General features: G+C 46.5%; 1 protein-coding gene and 1 long non-coding RNA gene across 2 annotated transcripts in view; one reads left to right on the forward strand and one right to left on the reverse strand.

The window, feature by feature from the left end:
• The window catches only part of LOC142581575 (frequenin-2-like), a 331,934-nt gene that overhangs the window by 127,195 nt on the left and 183,923 nt on the right, over positions 1-20,816 (reverse strand). The gene's annotated exons all lie outside the window — the stretch shown is intronic.
• On the forward strand, positions 6,306-8,432 carry LOC142581564 (uncharacterized). The gene is made up of 3 exons (XR_012828287.1): positions 6,306-6,786; positions 7,560-7,594; positions 8,396-8,432. It is a non-coding gene; the product is annotated as an uncharacterized LOC142581564 (long non-coding RNA).

The following is a 20,816-nucleotide window of genomic DNA, read 5'->3' on the forward strand; positions in this document are numbered from 1 at the left end:
GTGAGTGGTGTTTGGATCCCACCGATGGCATCGGTTGTTGGGAACTCGGCGCTGACGCCCGTGGTTGTACCTGGGTCGCAAGCCCCAAGGGTAGCGTTGGCCTGGCGGCCTGGGGTACAACTGGAAGCATCCGAAGGTCCCGGCAAAGCATGAGTCGACTGATAACAACAAAACAACTTGTTTATTTTAACATCGCAAAGAGTTGGCGGTCAGGTTGACCGAAGTAGAGAGACGGGAGAGCACTTTACTCAACAGAAGAAATCGGAGCCCTCTCTTGGCGTCCGGGGGCAGCTGTTTTTATACTCTCGCAGTTGAGGGCAAGAAGGAACCCCTCAATAGACGAGCACGTGATTGTACAATGGGCTAATGGTGACGCACACTGTCGTAGCGCCGCCGGTCGGGCACAAAGACTGGGAGGAGAAGGTAACTTCGGCTCTCGTAGCGCCTCTGGTAGGGCACAATGACTGGAAGGAGAGGGTGACCCCCTGCTGTCGCATCGCCGCCGTTCGGGCACAATGGCACATACACTCACACACGCACATGAAGACACGTGGCATCGGAACATGCCTGGAAACGCCTGGAAACGCCTGGCGGGGAGCGTTGCGGCGACGCCGAACGGGCCAAAATGTCTGCCGCCCCGCCGCAGTCGCGCCTGGAAACGCCTGGAAACGCCTGGCGGGGAGCGTTGCGGCGACGCCGAACGGGCCAAAATGTCTGCCGCCCCGCCGCAGTCGCGCCTGGAAACGCCTGGAAACGCCTGGCGGGGAGCGTTGCGGCGACGCCGAACGGGCCAAAATGTCTGCCGCCCCGCCGCAGTCGCGCCGGCAAAACCGCGCGTCGCAGGCGAAACGCAACAGTGGGTAATGCGACTGACATATTATTTCCACGTGAAATAAAAAAAAAATTGTAATGCCATTATTATCGATCGTTACTTTCCTGGTATTTCGCAAATTGGCCCCGTTAAAGTGAACGCGGCCATTGAAAGCTGCTCTATTTATTGCAATGTAAACGAAAATTTGACAGAACCCACCTCACGACGACTGTCGCCGGCAATACGTTAAGCATTGAATCGACATAGCCTCACAACGTATTGCCACCGTCGAAATGACTTGTGTATGAGGCGTCTACTGGAGGCGGAACTCCTGTCGCGCGCTTCCCTAAGAACACTCGGCGCCATCTATCGCGGCTGCCTCAAAGCCTGCGCGTGGCCTCGGAAATGCATCGCACTCCGCTGCGTGCACTGGCGTAGCCAGATATTTCTTTCGGGGGGGGGGGGGAGAGGGGGGGCCTCACGTTGCAGCTCGGCCTCCTCCTTATGAAGAAACTTTGCTCGGGTGCACCTATCTAAATGCATGTAGAAAGAGAATTCGTTTTTCTTGGCAACCACTGCACCAAATTTGACGAGGTTTCTTGCATTAAAAAGAAAAACAAATTCTAGTGACTGTTGGTTTCGATTTTTCATTTAGGTTGTCATTTCTTTATTAAAGATTGACCAAAATCGCAAATTTTCAGAAAACGAGACTACTAGGCGCGAAACTAGTTTTCGCGCCTAGTAGCCAAGAAGAAACTATCAAGTTTAAAACTCGGTAACTGAACAATGAAAAATGATATCACAATTCTGTGAATTGCATATAACAGTGCATCTACAGCGGGCAAAATTGATATGTTACACAGGAATCTAAAAAAATAAGTATTATGAAAATACGGCTTCTGCAGAACCCTTGTACATAACGTAACCAATTCGCGTAATATACAAATTCACATATCGAATTTGTCCGCGTTGAATGGTCTAATGGATGCCATTTACAGAACCGCGATATCTATTCTTGATGCAGAGCTATTAATTTGTAAACTTCGTGCTTCTATTTTTTCCAACTTCCGAATTTTTCGAAATATTTTAAACAAAGTTCAGGCCCTAAATCGAAATTCCGCTTCCAACAGACACTATAACTTAACTTCCTCTCTCAAATTCAACAAATTTATTTAAAGCGATCCAGGGGTTATCTCAGAAAAGCTTTTTAGCGTTTTACATGTATTTGAATAGGCGCATCGGAGTGGGGCCCCAGCTAAAGCTTCCTCTAAAACAATTTGTCTAGGGATCAAATACATGAATAATAACTGCACTGCCATTGCTAAAGATGCTACAAACGAATTCTTGGACGCTACGCACTGTCAATACAAGTAAAATATGTATTTTTTCATAAAAGAATATACTCGCCTATGCCAAAAATTGTGCCCAAGATAACTGCTATCCATGCTTCCATGTTTTTTGTCTATTTAATAAGTAAACAAAATATCACACAAACTTTAGAACTACATCACTTCGAAATCAGCAAAGCAGTGCATGCCGCTGATATGAAAAATGTAAAGGCCATGAAATGAACAAGTTGAGGACGAACATGTTAATGAAACTTTGTCATTCAAGAACCTTGTTTACATGCTTGTACACTGATTTTTCACTGGCAACGGCCAGTGAAAAATCTCAATGACGCTCTCATTTGTTCCATTCTATTACGCAGGAGCAGCTGTCAGCGTTCGTGTATCGTAAGTAATTCCACCAAAATTATAGTCGCAACAGAGAGCACGTATAAAAAGCACGAGTTCTGCAATATATACGAGGGCGAGTCAAATGACAGTGAGCCAATGCGAATATATGACAAACGAGGTACTTTATTTAAAAGTAGTATCCATGAGTATTTAGACATTTGTCCCATTGACTAACGAGCCGTGTGATTCCCGTCTCATAAAGCTCCTTGGGTTGCCGCTTCAAAAAGTCTGCAACTGACTCTTTCACGTCATCGTCCGACACGAATCTGGTTCCCTTGAGCTGTTTTTTCGGTTGCCCTAGAATGTGGAAGCCGCAAAGCGACAGGTCTGAGATGTATGGCAAATGTTGCAGCTTTCCCGCTTGAACTTTGCCAGTTTTGTATTAACCACATCAGCGACGTGTGGACGGGCATTTTCGTGAAACAAGATGACCCAATTCGTCAATTTTCCACGTAGTTCGTTCTTGATTGCGACACGCAGCCGGTCCAGCGTTTCACAATATCGGAAACAATTGATAGCCTCTCTAGATTTAGCAAATTCTATCAGTAATGACCCCTGAAGATCGAAAAAAGAAAAGTCAAAAACACCTTTCCAGTGGAAATGATAGCCTTTGCTTTCTTTGGTAGTGGTGAATTCGAATGTTTCCACTTTAAGCTCTGCCGTCGTGTTTCAGGCTCGTAGTAGTGGCATGATGGCTCGTCCCCGAACACAATTGCTTACAAGAAATCGTAAGCCTCATTGTGATACCGGATCAGATGAGTAAAGGCAGCGCCGAACTTCTCCGTCTTCTGGCGGTGGTTCAAAATCTTGGGCATCCATTGTGCTTGGGCATCCATTGGGCATCCATTGTGCATTCATGAACCGAGATGTTCATGAATTATGGCGTGAACCGAACCGTGACTGATGTTCGCACGTTCTGCCAGTTCATCGATGCTTATCCTCCGTTCTTGTGTCATCAGCTCATCAACCTTTGCAATTTTGTTAGGGGTGATTGCACGATGGCTTTGTTCCGTCTGGGATCGTCTTTGCAACTTTCACGTCCTTCTTTGAACCGTTTGTTCTAACGCTTCACAGTGGCCAATGAAATGCAATGTTCATTGTACACGGCAGCCATACGGTGACTAATTGCTTTTTGGGAAACACCTTCAGTTGTCAAAAACCTCACGGCACCACGCTGCTCAACTTCTGGAGCGTCCATTATGTCGCGCAACCATGTTCAACCCAGTGTATGAGAGCATTAAAGAACATTTACCCTCACACCTGCGTGTCACTTTTGTAAATGAGAGATGCCTGTGTGCTACGCGCATGCCTCGCAGATAATGAACCGAACCATTTCTGCGCTGGGTGTGTAGGCTCACTTTCATTTGACTCGCCCTCGTACATTAGAAATGCGAAGATGTGATAGAATATACAGATGCGAAGATCCAGCTTGATAAAGGGCAAAAAAGTATCACTGGAAACAAAGTTCACTGCACCTATACACAAAACCTCGCAAAAAGATATTTAAATATATGGCCCAATAAATCTACATATCTAAGAAAAAGTCACTGTATATAATGTGTCAAACAAGGCAAATAAACATGTTGTGAAATCACAGATTCACAGAATCCTAGATCCCACCCCCATTCTATCCACTCCCCCCGATGTATAGTGCGTTACGGAAGGCGGCGCGCTTGCTCCTCACTTTTCTCCCTTGCGCACACAAGACTGAGCCACCATCGTCGGCTCACCCATTCCCCCCCCCTCACGCTTTCACTCGCACATACAGCCTGTGGCGCACGGTCACGTTATGGTCCTTGGACTTCATACGAAACATGAGGGCGACGGCGACGACAGGAATGCGCCTGGAGTGTCCATATAATTGCTATCGCAATAATATAATAAGAGTATCCGGCAACTGAAGCGTCCCATGGCCCATTACTTTCCGCGAAAGAAGTAACAAAATCGAACTTTCACCATGGGATAATTCGCTGCGCCGCAACAATGTTTTTCTTTTCTTTTTCTATTTGTGGGGCGGGGGCACCGAAATGAAAAAAAAACGCAATGTATGTTGGCCACAACTGAATGCTTACTTTGGGCACCTAATGTGACTACCAAAGAAATATCGAAGAAAACGCGAGATGCTTGGTCCTCCGAAAACCATGCGCATACTGCTGGGTATCCCAAACCGGCGAGACAAGTTTTTCTGGAGAGGTTGCGCTCAAGCGAACGCTGTGCAATCCGTCGAGTCCCCACAGTGATGGAGGTAAGCGACCATTGTTTCCCTTTCTCGTCTGCTAGCTAGAAAGCGTCCAAAATTCTGCTAGGCGAAAATACATTCGGCCAGAGAAAACCGAACGCGCACCGAGGTGCGCCGCGCAGTGCTCGGGGCAACACAAGAAAAATGCATGCGCTCTGGCTGGCTCTGGCAGCCTGTGAGTAGCGAGTACAAAAAAAATTGAAGAGGCTTAATGTGTCCTCCCGAATAAAAGTCAAAGTAGAAAAAAATAAATAAGAACGTAGTTACCTTGGCTGGCTATAGTGTCTTGACATGGATGCTTTGGCGCAGGTGAGAAAAAATGTTGGTATTTTTTTTATGTGACATGATGGCGCGAATGAACCACCACAACGCTTCGTTTCATGGGACCTCGCTGCGTGCATTGTCAACGTGTCTGATAGCGTGTTGATTTGGCTTGTCTCGTATGTTCCGATGTAAGACTTTGGAAAAGTGAATGCCCCTTTGGCGTCAAATATTTATAGGATCATTAAACCGACAAAGTTCCGCAATTGGAAATCTAAAGCACACGTTTGGAAATGTCAATGGACCTTTCGCATCAAAAGTTTATGTGAACTTTATACCCATATAGTTTCGGAGTTGACATCCACGCGCTCCGTAGATTCCGCGGCCTCCTCGAGATGCCACGGCGAGCCCGTTCGCCATCAAAACGCCCTTGAAACTTTGTGCTCAGATGGGGCTGTTTGCATTATGTGACTCCCAGTGCATGGGCGTTGCCACGAAATCCAGCCCGAGTTCGCAATTTTTGCGCTGAAATGTCTTTTCGAGCGTGAAAAAGACATTCTAGACAAAATCCAGAATGATTTCCGGCGCCGGGGGTTGCTTTGGTCGATGGTGCATGGACAGCACGAAAACATTTCGGGGGGGGGGGGGGGTGCTGAAGCCCCATAACCCCTCCCCCCCCCCCCCCCTGGCTACGCCCCTGGCTGCGTGCCATGCATTTCAGAGGAAGAAACGCGTCTTGCGGCAAACGGGCGCCCCTCTCGCGCTTCGTTCTTCTGCTCACGCTGCGCCATTGGTGGCGCTGCTGAAATGTCCGCGCGTGGCCACCGAGACGAGCAGCCTGGCGCGCCGCTGCCTGCGAACGCTGAGAATAGTTCCCTCGCCCGCCGCACATGCGCCACATACTTGGCGACCCAAGTTGCCGAGAGCATAGGGCTAGTAGAACAACTCTAGAGGAAAAGCTGGGCCGGAAAAGTGGGAACCTCTAGGGCGCCGCCCTGTTGCTACTGGTCAATGTAGCCAGCGCAATTACTATTGAAAGAGCTGAAAGCAAGTACAGGTCACCTTATGCTTTCTCATCTAAAAACGCATACCTGATGGCTTTATGAAGGTGGTACGTTCATATTAAGTTTACAGAAAGCGATCGCTAAGTCCGCGACTTATGTAAATCACGATGTACGCATTCATGCAATAAAGGATGACGCGAATTTCGGTTTCGAATCTGTTTTTTGGATGCGTAGTAGTTTCGTACAGTTTAGGTTTGACATGCGATCGCGCATCGACATCGGACGCTATGGCACACACACTCGTGCCTTGTGTGCCACCGAAGCCCCGAAGTGCTCTGGCATATACCTTCACATGTAAGTAAACAAATGTATCTCCTTGTTGAGAATATCACGCGAGTAGGCAGCTCTTGTGGTGCATCACAATCGTTTGAGAAGCGTCACAGTAGAGCATTTTTCTGCATGCGGAGCGGTGTTTTTATTTGCAGGTTTCCCTTCAGTAGGAAATTGCTGGACAGGCGGACAAGCGCACCGGAATTGTATTGGCGAAGCCGCAAGCAACTCAAAGAATCTGTTTAATTGTTGCACTTTGAACAATCATGCTTCTACAAAGGCCACAGCAGACAAACAGCCTGATGCCGAGTATTTCTGTGCCACGAAGTAATCAAGAGGCGAGTGCCTAATGCGGACGAAATCGAGTGCATCGAGACTTAGAACGGCAGAAAGCTCAGCTACTTGGTAAGGATTCATTATGCAAAACAGAGGTGAGGCGTGCAGACAGGACACAAGAGTAGAGAAGTGGGCGGCGCTCGTGTTGTTTGCTTGTAAATACTCTACTCTTGTGTCCTGTCTGCACGCCTCACCTCCGTTTTGCATAACGAGTGCATCAACCCACATATTAATAGCGTAGGCGTTTTATTAACTGTGCAATATTTTCAACACTTCCTTGCATGCCATTTCATGTGGAATATCTTTTCTGGTCACAAATTTGTGCAGCGAATCTATTTGCATGATTGACTCCGGGCCTTCGGGAACGTTCACTTGCACTTGATGCTGAGTCTTTTACATGTATCTATAAACTGAAGATATGCACATCAGACCCCTGCGAGCATTTTCAAAATTCAATTATTTTAGACAACAGGCACATATGCAATACTGACATAATCCCGAGTACCACTAAGCAGCTGGGACACATTTTTGTTGACCATACTCGCAGGTAAAATAAGTAGATCATGTGGACAGCCCCAGCTCATTCTCCTTAAATCAGTGTGTACAAGGGGTATGCAAAAATAATGTTTTTCTCGCGCACCGATTATTTTGCTGTATAAGCAAGAGAACCCACTACGTTAGTGTAACGTATCTTGCACATCACACTAATATGTGCTTTAATTTACCAAGTGAGATGAGTTACTTTTATGGCTCATTCAGTCATATCACACTGCAAGCTGCATTCATCAATCTTCAATTGGATTTTGCAAATGTTTAATGAAACATGTTTCCCTTTTATGCAGATATGCAATGGCAAGCCCTTCCGTGTGTTCCAAAGGTAAAATTTAAGCTCTAAATTAAAAAAGACATTTTTAGTCAGAAACAAGCAAAAATGGTGAATGCAGAGTATCGAAGCCCAAGGTACAGAAATTATGAGAAGTGTCGAATTATTTTAAGGAAAGAGTCGTATTTGAAAATGCAAGACTCTTCAGTGGAGGTCAAGCAAGTCAATATATGTAGAATACTCTGCAAAATTATGCGAGTGAGGGGATGTCAAACAATGGGTCAGGAAATGCGTTGTTTTTCTGCAAAACAAAAGCTGATTGCCATTACATAAGTCATTTTAGCATCATGAGACTGGTGCTTGATAAATTCAGAAATAAACCAAAAAACAAGACAAGCAAAAATAAAAAAACAATTTAATGATGCTCTCTCCACACTGGGATAAATAAAAACAAACACATCACATCTAATGTGGACATATCAGACGCCTTGTGAAACACTAAAGGAAAAATTCAGTTTCGAGCTATGGAAATTGCCGCATAGATGTCGGGGGCTTTGCACTAATAGTGATAGTTACCACTGCATTTAGAAATAGAAAGCATTCGTGCAGACAAGGATGATTCTTTATATTTTTGGCTACCACTTCAAATGCCTCCACCAAGTGTTACAATGCTGCACGCAGCCATACTAAGGATCTCGCAGCAACACCTGCAGGTAAAAAGCAGAAGCAGTCAAAGTCCTGGTGTGTACTGGACACTATGTTTGAAAATTTTTGGGCAAGAAGAGTGCAAGAAGCAGACATAACTGCATTGATTTCAATAATTTCCCATTTGAATGGCCTTTTCTTTTTGCTTAGACAATGCCTACGCCTAGTCACAGCAGCTCCCTCATACACACTCCGCAAGTCAAGAGGCCGTGGAGGCAAATGCAGGTAAGAGGCAAGAAGCAATAGCACTGGTATCGACATTCATCTAATTTCTTTCTTTTTCTTTCGTTTAGGCAGCCAGCACACCTCGAACAGCCACCTTGACTGCGGGTGTGTCACCCTAGTCGCCAAGGAAACATTTGAGGGAAAGCGGCAGGCAATGTGAACAGCCACTTCTCCATGTAAACGATACTCTTTCTCTCGGATGACTCCTACGCCTCGCCACGCCAGCACACTTGTGCACAAAGATGCCGTGGAGGCACGTGCAGGTCAGAGGCAAGAAGCAGTGGCACTGGTGTCGACATTCACCCAATTTCTTTTTCTTACACTGAGGCAGCCAGCACACCTCGAACAGCCACCTTGACTGCGGGTGTGTCAGTACATTCCTGTTGTACATATGCTCATAATAAACTTCAGTAAACTTGAACTTGATTATAAACTTGAAGGCAAATGGGACATTGATGCATTGTATTTTTGAACATTTATTGTACACATACAATATATGTTACACTTTGCAGTGCTACAGAGCGTATTTTGAAGCTTCCCCCTATATTTTGCACCTTTAATTACGTATGCGTTGTGTGGCCCTCAATGCAGTTCATGTTGCAGCAGCTGCTTTGTCTGTGTATCGCGCATTGGCTTAAGCTCGTGATATCCACATACTTCTCTCACATATACAAAATAAAGTTCTTTGTAGTCCTCAGTGTTACAACAAAAAATGAAAGTAAACAATCCGATCGTGGAATTGTGTTTAATACAGTAATTCCTATGACAGTTACTGACAAGTTGACAACTTGAACTGGTCAATTGGTCCATAGCCTCCTCTATTTTTCAAAAATAAAGGAGGCTATGGATCCGTCATGGCAAGGAATTGTATGTATACATAAAAAGAGGGGGGTATGTGTGTGTTTGTTTGTAGTAGGGGGTATAGGATTAGGGCGGTACGAAAAAAATGTACCAACACCGTCCTCTAGACCCATTGCGTTAAGGTACCGTAACAAAGCGTATTATGCATAAAGTTCACACAACCAACGCTGATATTACTGCACACGCCAGGCGACGCGAGCTACATTTGTCATGACGCATTCGCGACTGCACCGGATGCCCTCCATATTATTCTCTTTAATCGTGCACACTGCACCGAGGCAAAAGAAAGATCATGGGCGCAGGTGCCTTTAAGGCATCTCGACCTTGCGAGGCTCTGCTGCGCGTGCCAGGGGAGCTGTCCGTGCGAACACTCCCTGGCACACACCTGCCTCGGCGGCCCCAACCTACGTACCGTTCTGCTTCGAGCTTTGATCACCCATGTCCCTTGGGTGCCCAGGAGTTCTTGCGCCGCCTGCTTTATCATAATATCAGGTGCTCTCCCAAGACTTCCGTTTGTCGGTTACAAGTGCCCTACCAGCTGGATCAGTACTTGTAATAAAAAAAAACGATCTATCGTCGCGACGATAGATCGCGACAGCAACTTCTGCAACATACCGCGCCCGTGCAAAGAGAATTACGGAAAGCCAACCAGGAATCTGACCACAGCTTCGAGCTCGTAACCTCGTCGAGTGACACTCCTGCAACAGGCGTGACCGCTGAAAACCGCATACCACCGGAAACTTCAACAGGATCATCCCTCGGTTGCATAACTGCCACCTGTACGGCCAACATGGACCACACCCGCACCGTCCCGCAACATAGAATAAAGAACCAACTTATAAAGCCCAAACTCACGGCTGCACGCACACATCACGACAGTGCAAGCGAGTCGCCATGCTGCTACGCTGCTACTGTTGCCGCATTAAAACTGACTACTGTCACCAAGTCTAGCAAGCGTCTCAGGAGCTGGCAACCTCGGCGCGTAGCAACATGACGGCGCTCTTGCGGTTCCCGATTTCAATGCATGGGCCCTATGGGTAGGTAGCTTGTCCTCTAGAGTCAGTATAGTAACTTTATGGCCGAGAGGTTCATTGAAAAGCGGCACATGCCCAGTGCATCTGTGGAGCAGCCTACTAAAACAATCGGGTTGCTGTCCTTGAGGAACCTTTTTGACGTGGTCTTGATTCCGCTCGGCATCCGGGAAACTTAATGGATGTTTTTCGTCATTGTAGAGCGGCACATTCCCAGTGGCACATACGTAGTTACCCACGTTAGCGTCAGAGAAGTTCATTGAAGAGCGACACACACCGACTCGCACATATCCAGTGACCCAAGTTGGCACCAGAGAGGTTCATCGAAGACCAGCATGAACCGAGTGGCACATACCCAGTGTTCCAAGTCGGCGTCAAAGAGCTCCATTGAACTGCGGCACCTACCCAGTCCCACATCTACAGCTACCCATGTCGGCGTGAAAGAGGTACGTTGAAGAGCAGCACGTATGTACATATTGCCACGTACTCAGTGAGCCAAGTCGGTCCGATGGTTGAGTTCAAACCCTGTTACCTCAGCACAGTATCCCGATGCGCTCGACCCATACGACCATAGACTACCTCGTGACCAGTTAGGCGGGAATACAGTTAGATACCGAAATGCATACATACATAGCTATAGCCACCGGAAAGTGTTTGAAATACCCTGTGAAAAAAATAATAATGCGTTTTTACTGCGAAAACCACGATCCGATTATGAGGCACGCCGTAGTGGGGGACTCCGGAATAATCTGTACCGCCGGAGAGGTTCATTGAAGACCAGCACAAACCGAGTCACACATACCCAGTGTTTCAAGTCGGCGTCAAAGAGTTCCATTGAACAGCGTTACCTACCCGGTGCCCCATATACAGCTACCCGGCACATAACTACCAGGCAGTTCACCCGGCTCTTTAACGTGCACCTAAATTAAGTACAGGGGTGTTTTCGCCTCCATCTACATGCCGCCGCCGTGGCCGGAATTTGATCGCGCGACTTCGTGCCTAGCAACCCAACGTCATAGCCACTAAGCAACTACGGCGGGCTGTAGCCTAACAATGGTAGCACATTAAAAGAACGGCGTATTTATTTCGGCTCGTATCTATGCATTTCATGAATTAAAACCATTTCCAGTAATTAAAACATGTTTGCACATGAGTTTGAGCGCAATATATGGGGTACGTCACTATATGCACGGTGCGTAAAATAAGACCGGATAGAATCCCAGCGTCCAATATTTTGGTCATCGCGCTGAGCTGAAACTATCTGGGCTATTATTGAAAAAATAATATTTACTACTTTCCAGCTTCATAAGTATATTGATTTATTCTGAAAATCTAAGAAAATATCTGTGCACCCAAATGCATCCCGGGTCTCAGGAGGATAACACTCGCGTACAGTAGAGCTGACTGACTCTTTCGATGACCGTCATAGCAGTGCTGTAAGTGAGAATGCCACGGATGCGAAACCTTGGTAAGTGGTGTCATACAACCTCGCACGTATACGTTCTCATTTGCCCCTAACCAGCGCACCATATCCTGACGTGATATCGATTGACATCCGCACAGCTGACTTGAAAACGACGCTCGGCTTTAAAGACAAAGCCATGTGACCACGTTGTGATCTTACTCGCGTATGTTCAAACGTTGCGCCAGTGTTAGTTCTTCCTTCGTCTGTTATCACCTACAATCCCGCCCGTCCTCTTTTTCTTTGACCTTCCCCCAGTCTTTCCAGCAGCGCTTTTTAATTTTATATCCTACAGTACGTGTTCAAAAGCTTTTTGCGCGTTTTCTTTCTGCAAGTAATACGCAGCTTTCTTGTTTCTTTTCAGCTTCTTCCTTTTTTTTCAATCTCATCTGTTCTAACCCCTGTTCCCTGTTCTGACCTGTTTCTACCCAGTCACACACGCCAACCGCAGCTGTCGCTTGAATCTTCTCTACAAAGCTGCACACCAGCCCGGAATCGCTATCCACTTCCGAAACGATTTGGACAACTCGATGTCGTATGCCTTTTATGTTGTTTTTCTTTATTATTTCTTTCTGCTTTTGTATTATTATATACGAATCTAAGGATATTTTGGGCTTTTTGCCTTACTTCACTTCAGGATTATTGCGTTTGCCATATCTTCACTGGTGTGCACATTTGTTTTACCTCTTAAGTTTTACTATTGTGTTTCTTGCTTTTCCAAATGTACTACCTTTTTTCTTAGACATATGCAAATAAAGTAACGAAAAGGAAAACATCCAGAATTTCTTCGGTTAACATGCGTGTCTGCCCTGAGGTCTGTTCTCTTTCTCGCTCGCTCTCTCTCTCTCTCTCTCTCTGGCTTTTCTCTTTCGTTATTTGAGATGCATCAAAGCGCGAAGTTTCGAAAGGTTAGTGACTGAATGAAGGCATTCACATTTCGCTTCGTCTCGTGAAACCACAAGATCGTTAGTCAACGCCCGACGCCGTTCAAGTTTCGTTAAACTTGTTTGAATCAATGTGTTTTGCCGAGACAAGCTATCCGTCGGTTCCTCACGCTAACAAGCCCGCCAATCACTTGATAATCGAGCTCGAAAGCACTGGTAGACAAAGATAACACATTGTGTGGGCTTCCCCAAAAGCAGCAACTATTAACCGATGGCATCCTTCAAATTTCACGTGCCTTATGAATTCCCACATTTTGTTCCACTAAAATAGTTCAATACTGGTGTGGTTAGAACTGTCGTCAGCTAGTCAGAAGCCAGGTTCACAAAACCAATCGCGAATCATTTTAACGGGCCAGTTTGTGAACTATACGCCTGAGTAGCTAACATCCACATTTGTAGCTGCCAGGCACCAGCCATACAGTTTCTTAAAGCCTTTCACCACTACGCCTACGCACAAAGACACCGAGCTACATTCATAGTTGCACTGGCAAAAAATGAATACTGTAGAATACCAAATCATCACACGGGGTACCCCTTCCACTTGCCCACCCCGCCAGAGGATATACATAATCTCGAGGAAGAAAACGGCCAGTACTTATTCAGTAAGGCAGCCGAACAGTGGATCACTGATTATTCAGTCACTGAACTCACGATGCCTAAAGCAGGATTGTGAATTATCCCTCTAAAACCGCGCACAATGGCGTGAAGTTTAGTTAAGGCGCCTTACCCGCTTCCCGTGCTCGAAATTTTCAATCGCACACCCCAACGTTCCGTCACCTACGCTCCGGCGCATTTTTTGTGCCTGTATTTTTTAACGTCTACCTTTTTCTTGAACCCCAACCACCGCGTATACGTTCGCGCCCGACACCGCGCCATATTATAAAAAGCTGCCGAGCAACGGAGATCGAAATTTGGATTGTCATGGCAAAGCATTTTTCTCACTCTCTCTCTCTCTCTTCCTTTGCCCCTCTTCGCTAGAATTTCTCCCCTCTTTTTTTCTAACTTCGCCCATTTGAGCTTTCACCGATACACGACAACTAACGTTTAACGACAAGGGAACAAAGCTGACTGACTGTGCTAACAATGGGCGAATCGGGGAACAAACCCTTACTTACATAAGCGCCTTATTCCAGCAACGGAAGCAGTCTATATCTTAGGCCCAAAAGCTGATTCAAGAGTGCAAAGAAGAAATATGGTGAGAAAGAACAGAAACGCCGTGGCTAGGTAGCTAAGAAGCATACGGTCGAGCTCCTTGATAAAATAGGCTTCCTTTTTGACAAAAGAGGCACGCGATTCTTTCCTTTGGTGTGGACGATGAAATGTTTCGACTACGCTCATATATGCGTAACAAATCCCTTGATTTTGGGCCGGTATCTCCTTCCTTTCTTGCTCATCTTCCCGCAGTGCTCGCATTCACGATGTAACGGTAAGTATATTCTCGCTTTCTCGCCCTTCAGAACTACGAAACTTGGGACGTTGAACAGCAGAATAAAACTTCGCTACTAGTGAGACGCACGTAAGAGTAAACTTGAAGAAAAGAGCGCTACGAAGACGCGGACTAAAAGACGAACATGTACGACGGACAAGGCGCTACTTCCAACTAAATGTTATTTTGAAGAAACAGTATTTTAAATAGATACAACCTAGAATAGCCCATAGTGAGATCACGACCTCATTATCTCATTAGAAGAGCTATCTCTTTTTCGGCAAACGTCACTGAAGGGCAGCTAATGCACGTGCCCTCGGCATTTGCAATGTAGAAAGCTTCTAATATCTCCCGTTCTAGTCTATCTCTAGACCGTGCCAGAAATCTGGTCTCACGAAGATACGGTCGGCAATTGTGACGATTACAGCCTTCTGCCAGATGGCCCCCCGCATTGTTATTTACGGCCCAATTGTGCTCACGCGCCTTTTCATTAAAACGCCGTCCGGTTCGACCGATATAAACCTGTTGGCAACTTAGGGGTATCTCATATACGACATTACTTTTGCAAGCTGTGTACTGCGCTGCATGTTTCTTATAGCATGGTGCAGGTTTTGCCTTTGCCAGCATAGGGCATATCTTGGCCAACTTACACGGTGCACTGAAGGGAAGATTAACACTGTGCCTTTGCGCCACCTTCTTGAGGTTGTGGGACACCCTGTGCCAATAAGGAATCACAAGCAATCTCTTCCTATCAACTGGCATTCTTGTGTTAGTGCCTTCTCTTGCCTGTTTGATCTTTTTGCAACCACAAATCTTGCATCCGCAAGGTAGAAAGCAGTTATAATAACCAGGTTTCGAGGCTATGCCTAACCGGTTTCCATTCACTCTTGATCTCTTGCGTCTGCGATAAGCTTCTTATAAGCCACCAAGCTCTAGCGGCGGCTCACTTTATCTGCAGAACCGGCCGGCCGTGACGCGTGGATGATAACAAAGGAATAGAATTGAGCAAAATAAATATTTGGCATACACCGGCCCTTGTTTCGCGCACTTTCGAAATCGCCAAGCACCGAGATCTATACGGCTATGAGAGCCGTGTAGTGGTCGAGATAAGACGTTGCTGTAAGCGACACTAACGTTTTTACTGAAATACCGTGCCCTTTACGGCAAAATTAGGATCGTGAGCAACGACCGCGCTTGCCCGGAGCACTGTCGTCCAGCACGCATTCAAGCCCTTATTCAGTGACCACCCTATCATCGCTTCTCTGACGCTCATTGTCGTAACCATAAAGCATTGTTTTCCTTTGGAGCAGCTAACGGTGACAAAACACTGACTGAACTCGTAATAAACAAAAAGAAAACCGAAGAAAACGGATCAGAATCGAAGCTGTTTATTCCTAAGGGCCTTGTTGCGTTTCGCCTGCGACACGTGGTTTTGCCGGCGCCAACTGCGGCGGGGCGGCAGACATTTTGGCCCGATCGTCGTCGCCGCAACACTCATCGCCAGGTGTTTCCAGGCGCGACTGCGGCGATGCGACCGCCTAGGGATCATCCTCGCATTCCAGTCATTGTGCCCGAAACAGGCGATGCCAAAGCAGGGATCTCATTCCAGTCATTGTGCCCGAAACAGGCGATGCCAAAGCAGGGACCATCTTCTCATTACAGTCATTGTGTCCGACCGGCAGCGCCACGACAGGGTGCTACGAGATCGTGCTCGTCATGGTGCTACGGCATCGCTACGACAGTGTGCGTCACCATTAGCCCATTGTACATTCACGTGCTCGTCTTTTGAGGGGTTCCTTCTTGCCCTCAACTGCGAGAGTATAAAAACAGCTGCCCCCGGACGCCAAAAGGAGGGCTCCGATTTCTTCTGTTGAGTGAAGTGCTCTCCCGTCTCTCTACTTCGGTCAAACCTGACCGCCAACTCTTTGCGATGTTAAAATAAACAAGTTGTTTCGTTGTTACCAGTCGACTCATGCTTTGCCGGGACCTTCGGATGCTTCCAGTTGTACCCCAGGCCGCCAGGCCAACGCTACCCTTGGGGCTTGCGACCCAGGTACAACCACGGGCGTCAGCGCCGAGTTCCCAACAGATCGTACCAGCAGTCAGATCCAAACAGCCTACAAACCTTCGCTCGAACTAACGTGAATTCGGCAAGCCATTAGTGATTACTTCGTTTTTGCTTGTAGTGTCGAATGCGAAGCCAGAGCAGCGAGTTCCTCGGGCGTCACCGGATCAGCCAAATTGAAAATACGTCATGAAATCAAGAACGCTCGAAGGTATTGTTCGTTAAATAATCTGCAGAATTCTTGACTGTAGTGTAAAATGTGCGAATAGATCTGCTTCAAAAAACATATTACAGCGAAGCTGTATATTGCTAGCGTTCCATGCATTCTTGTTCTACGTGAGCAAAAACTATCATCATCAATGTTCATACCCCCGTAAGCATTCTTGCCCGCCTAAGCAAGCAAAAAAATGCAATGGCTGATAGCCCTGTAAGGCAGAGGCTACAAGCACTGAGCAAAGGGAAGCGAACAGTGCTTAAATTCCTTCTAATCACGCATACAACATACAGAACAACATATCAAAAACTGTCATCATCAATGGCTCATGCCCTCATGAGCAATGGCTCATACCCACGTGAGCAATGGCTCATACCCACGTGAGCAATGGATCATACCCCCGTAAGCAAGCAAAAAATGCAGTGACTCATAGTCCCGTAAGGTTCATGGTTACTCCCTTTGCGTGAACTAACTGCGATTACCCTACCCCTGTTGTCGCGGTCGGTGATTTCAGTGTGGATGTGTCGGTACCGAAAATGGAGTGGTTTACCGTTCCGTGTTGCAAACATATCCCTTGCGAGGCCACACCGATCCGTCCCAACCGACCACCCAGCGGCGTACGTGCATCGATTTGACATTATCAAAGAATGTGATTGAAGTTGCGAGTGAAATAATAACCACTGATCAAGACAATAAAAGAGTGTATGTACCTTTCGTCCCGATTACCACCCATCAAGACAATAAATGAGTTTGTACCTTTGTTCAAAACTAAGTGCCACCTCCGCGTCGTGTGCTAAACAGTTTCGCTGGTCAACCACCTTCACGGAGTGGAATGGCTCATGATTTAGTCACTAAAAATGAAGCGGTACGATTCGAGCGCATTGAACAAGTTTCTCTCATTTTGAATTTGTTTTTCTACCTAACGCGGAATATAGGAAGAAGGAGAACTCTGGTTTCCACATTACAGCAGACTGGATTAGATTATGGGGTTTTACGTGCCAAAACCATTTTCTGATTATGAGGCACGCCCTTGTGGGGGACTCCGGAAATTTGGACCACCTGGGTTGTTTAACGTGCACCTCAATCTAAGTACACGGGTGTTTTCGCATTTCGCCCCCATCGAAATGCGGCCGCCGTGGCTGGGATTCGATCCCGCGACCTCGTGCTTAGCAGCCCAACACCATAGCCGCTGAGCAATCACAGCGGGTATTACACAAAACTTAACTAGTAATAAGGCTTATGAAGGCGTCTATATGGGCCAAAAATTTATTTGGTAGTACAACTGTGAACTTGAAAACTTGTCTCAAGCTTAATCAATTTTCGCCGTAATCACCGAACACATTGAGGCCAGATCGCAAACAATAAATTTATTTTCGTTATTCCGTTATTTCGTTATTCGTTATAGATGATTGTCATCTTCCCGAAGAACAGTAATACAAAAGAATAACTCCCCAGTTACACACATTGAGTCCTCCTCAGACAATCTAAGGCACAATCACAAACCACCTTCAGATTTCAGGAAGATTGTTTTTTCAAACAAGCATATTAGCTGACTTTTGGCTGCAAAAACTAACAAGATCACAAGATGGTTAGGAGTGTGTAACGCGAATGTTTAAGCCTTAGGGGCTGTCGAGTGGGCTGTAGCGTTTTCGCTCCCGTTCTCGAGCTCGACGAATCGTTTGGAGGACTGAAGCTCCCGTTGCTTCCGTACCATTTCAGTATAAAGGGTGTTTTATAGCGTTCTCGTTTAAACTTCTATGCTCCTCTGCAATGGTCAAGCAGTCGCCGGCGTTCTAAGTATGCGCACTAACGAAGCCGAAGGCGCTATCGAGATGACGACAACGAGGTGAAGGTTCTGTAATGATGAAAACAGTGTAACGACGACAGCGTGACAGCGACGTCACGAGGACAATGGGATGACAACGAGTGTATGACGACGATGGCGTGACAAAGATCTGTATGATGACGATGGCGTAAAGACGTCGATGTGACGACGACAGTACGTCAAGAATAGGATGACGGAGCTAGAATGACGACTGTGGATCGACCACGACTGCATCCAGACGACGTTGTGACAATGAATGCACAAAGACCAATGCATGACGACGGTGGTATGACAACGGCGTCATAATCACGTTTGAATGACGACAGGATGGTTGCAATGGAATGAAGAATAATGAATGACCTTGATGGAACAACGAAGGTGGTGTGACAACGACGGCATAACGGCAGTGGGATGATGACGATGGCATGACGACGAATGTATGACGGCGGCTGCATAACAACAAATATATGACGACGATAGCATGATGAAGACGGCGTGACGATGATGGCACATACCCAGTGACTTGGCGACATATTCAGTGGCACATACCCATAGGAAATGTGTACTGCACTATCTCCAACGCGCAAAGCTCTGCAACGAGCTAAGAAAAGGCAACGCTTTAAAAATTGATCCAGATCAATAAAATTTGCCTTGAAGAGTTACAACGATGGTGCAATAATAACTTTAAAATTTTGTCAAAGTGAAATGAGCGCAGGGAAAGTGGTTTTCTCGCACAGTCTCTTAGATCACCAGATTTGGAGACATTGAAGACAAAGGGAATTGTATATCACTTCCGTTCTGCTGCAGAGGTAAAGTATACTTATAGTGCGGACGCGAGATAGGAGAAATATTATGTAAGACATTGGTGAAATAAATAAAAGATGACGGTTTCAAGTGTCTAAGCATGATAGGAGACGTCAGCAAGGAAAATGGAAGTTTGTTTAAAGGCGACTCGGGCACTGTGGCGCTCGGCTCGTGCAAAATTCCCATCACGCACATTGCCGCTAACCCATTTCTGTCACGCGAAATTATGCTAAGCAAACTTCGTTTCCCTTAGCTGCGAGACGGTGACGCAGCAAAAGGAAAAAAGTGCATTCAGTAGGCGGTGTCGAGTAACACGCGTCGTATATATGATCGGCTCGTCCTACATTCTGTAGTGCGTCTGGCTTAAAGACACAACGGAGGTGAAAGACGCTGAAGAGAGGATGCGTCCACTTGCGAGGCGCGTATGTTGAAAAGTATATGTGAGTGATTCGAATGTGTGGTCTTGCATTTATACGACATATGTCAACATGTACGGGTTCGCTACATTGCGCGTGCTTACAGACAACTTGACGAAGGACGCGTGCAACGCCTTACGTTAAAACATCCGTCTCATTTTACTGATGGCATTTTCTCGTGTCGACTTCACGAGCGTGCTGAATCGTGCGAAGACAGGGGCTCGGCACAACACGTGGGACCAGCACTATACTCAGCCAGTGACACGCTATCCATGCTGTGAATCTTTTTTTGTCAGGTTAATGTCCTGTACACGCGCTGTGTTCACTTTCACCCCCTCTCCTTTCCATCCTAATTGGACGACTATCAGCTAGAATAATGCGCTTGAGTTCGCTCCGAGAAATACGCATTCACGAAAGATTACGAAGGGGTGACCAGCACGAGAAAGCCAACAATGGTGTTACTGGTTCTTTTCATTAATTTGCCTCCACAGAGTACGCCTTACACACACACACACACACACACACACACACATATATATATATATATATATATATATATATATATATATATATATATATATATATATATATATATATATATTGCATGTACATGTGAGGAAAACGAAGATCGGTGAACGTGCTTCCAGTCCCGAATTGCAAAATACTACGACGCTGATACATCCAAACAGCTGACAGCTCGTGAGCGCATCTTCGCTACGTACAACAAACGGCCTCATTCAGGCGTAAGGGTGGTAAACGGTCTCCTTCGCGCGTAACAGACTGGTGGAGGCGCTAGATAAGCGCTCACAACAACGGAACCATCACTGGTGCAGCTTCGTCGACGCCGTCGACTTGCCGGCCTCCCACCATCTGCCGTGACAGTCTTCAACAGGCCTGAAGAAGGAGCCGCTCCGAAGTCAGCGCCTAGAAGTCCACTGCAGTAATACCGAGGTACACCTAGGTTCGGGGTAAACGCGGGAGAAGGTGCCGACGAATGGCTTGTTCACTACAAGCGAGTAAGCAAATCAAAGGGGTGGGATGCAACCGCTCAGCTCGCCAATGTGGTGTTTTTCCTTCACCGGTACCGCACTCGTGTGGTACGAGAACCACACGCTAAGGACACGCTTACGACGTGGGAACTTTTCTTTGATGAGCCTAAGGCGTGTTTTGGTGACTCAGTTGCGAAAAAGAAGCGTGCTGAGCAGACACTGCCGCAACGGGCGCAGCTACCAGGTGACATATGCACCACATACATCGAAGAAGTGTTAAAGATGTGCAAGGTGGTCAGTGCCTGCATG

The sequence above is a fragment of the Dermacentor variabilis genome, chromosome 1 (assembly GCF_050947875.1).
Source record: "Dermacentor variabilis isolate Ectoservices chromosome 1, ASM5094787v1, whole genome shotgun sequence".
Taxonomy (NCBI): domain Eukaryota; kingdom Metazoa; phylum Arthropoda; class Arachnida; order Ixodida; family Ixodidae; genus Dermacentor; species Dermacentor variabilis.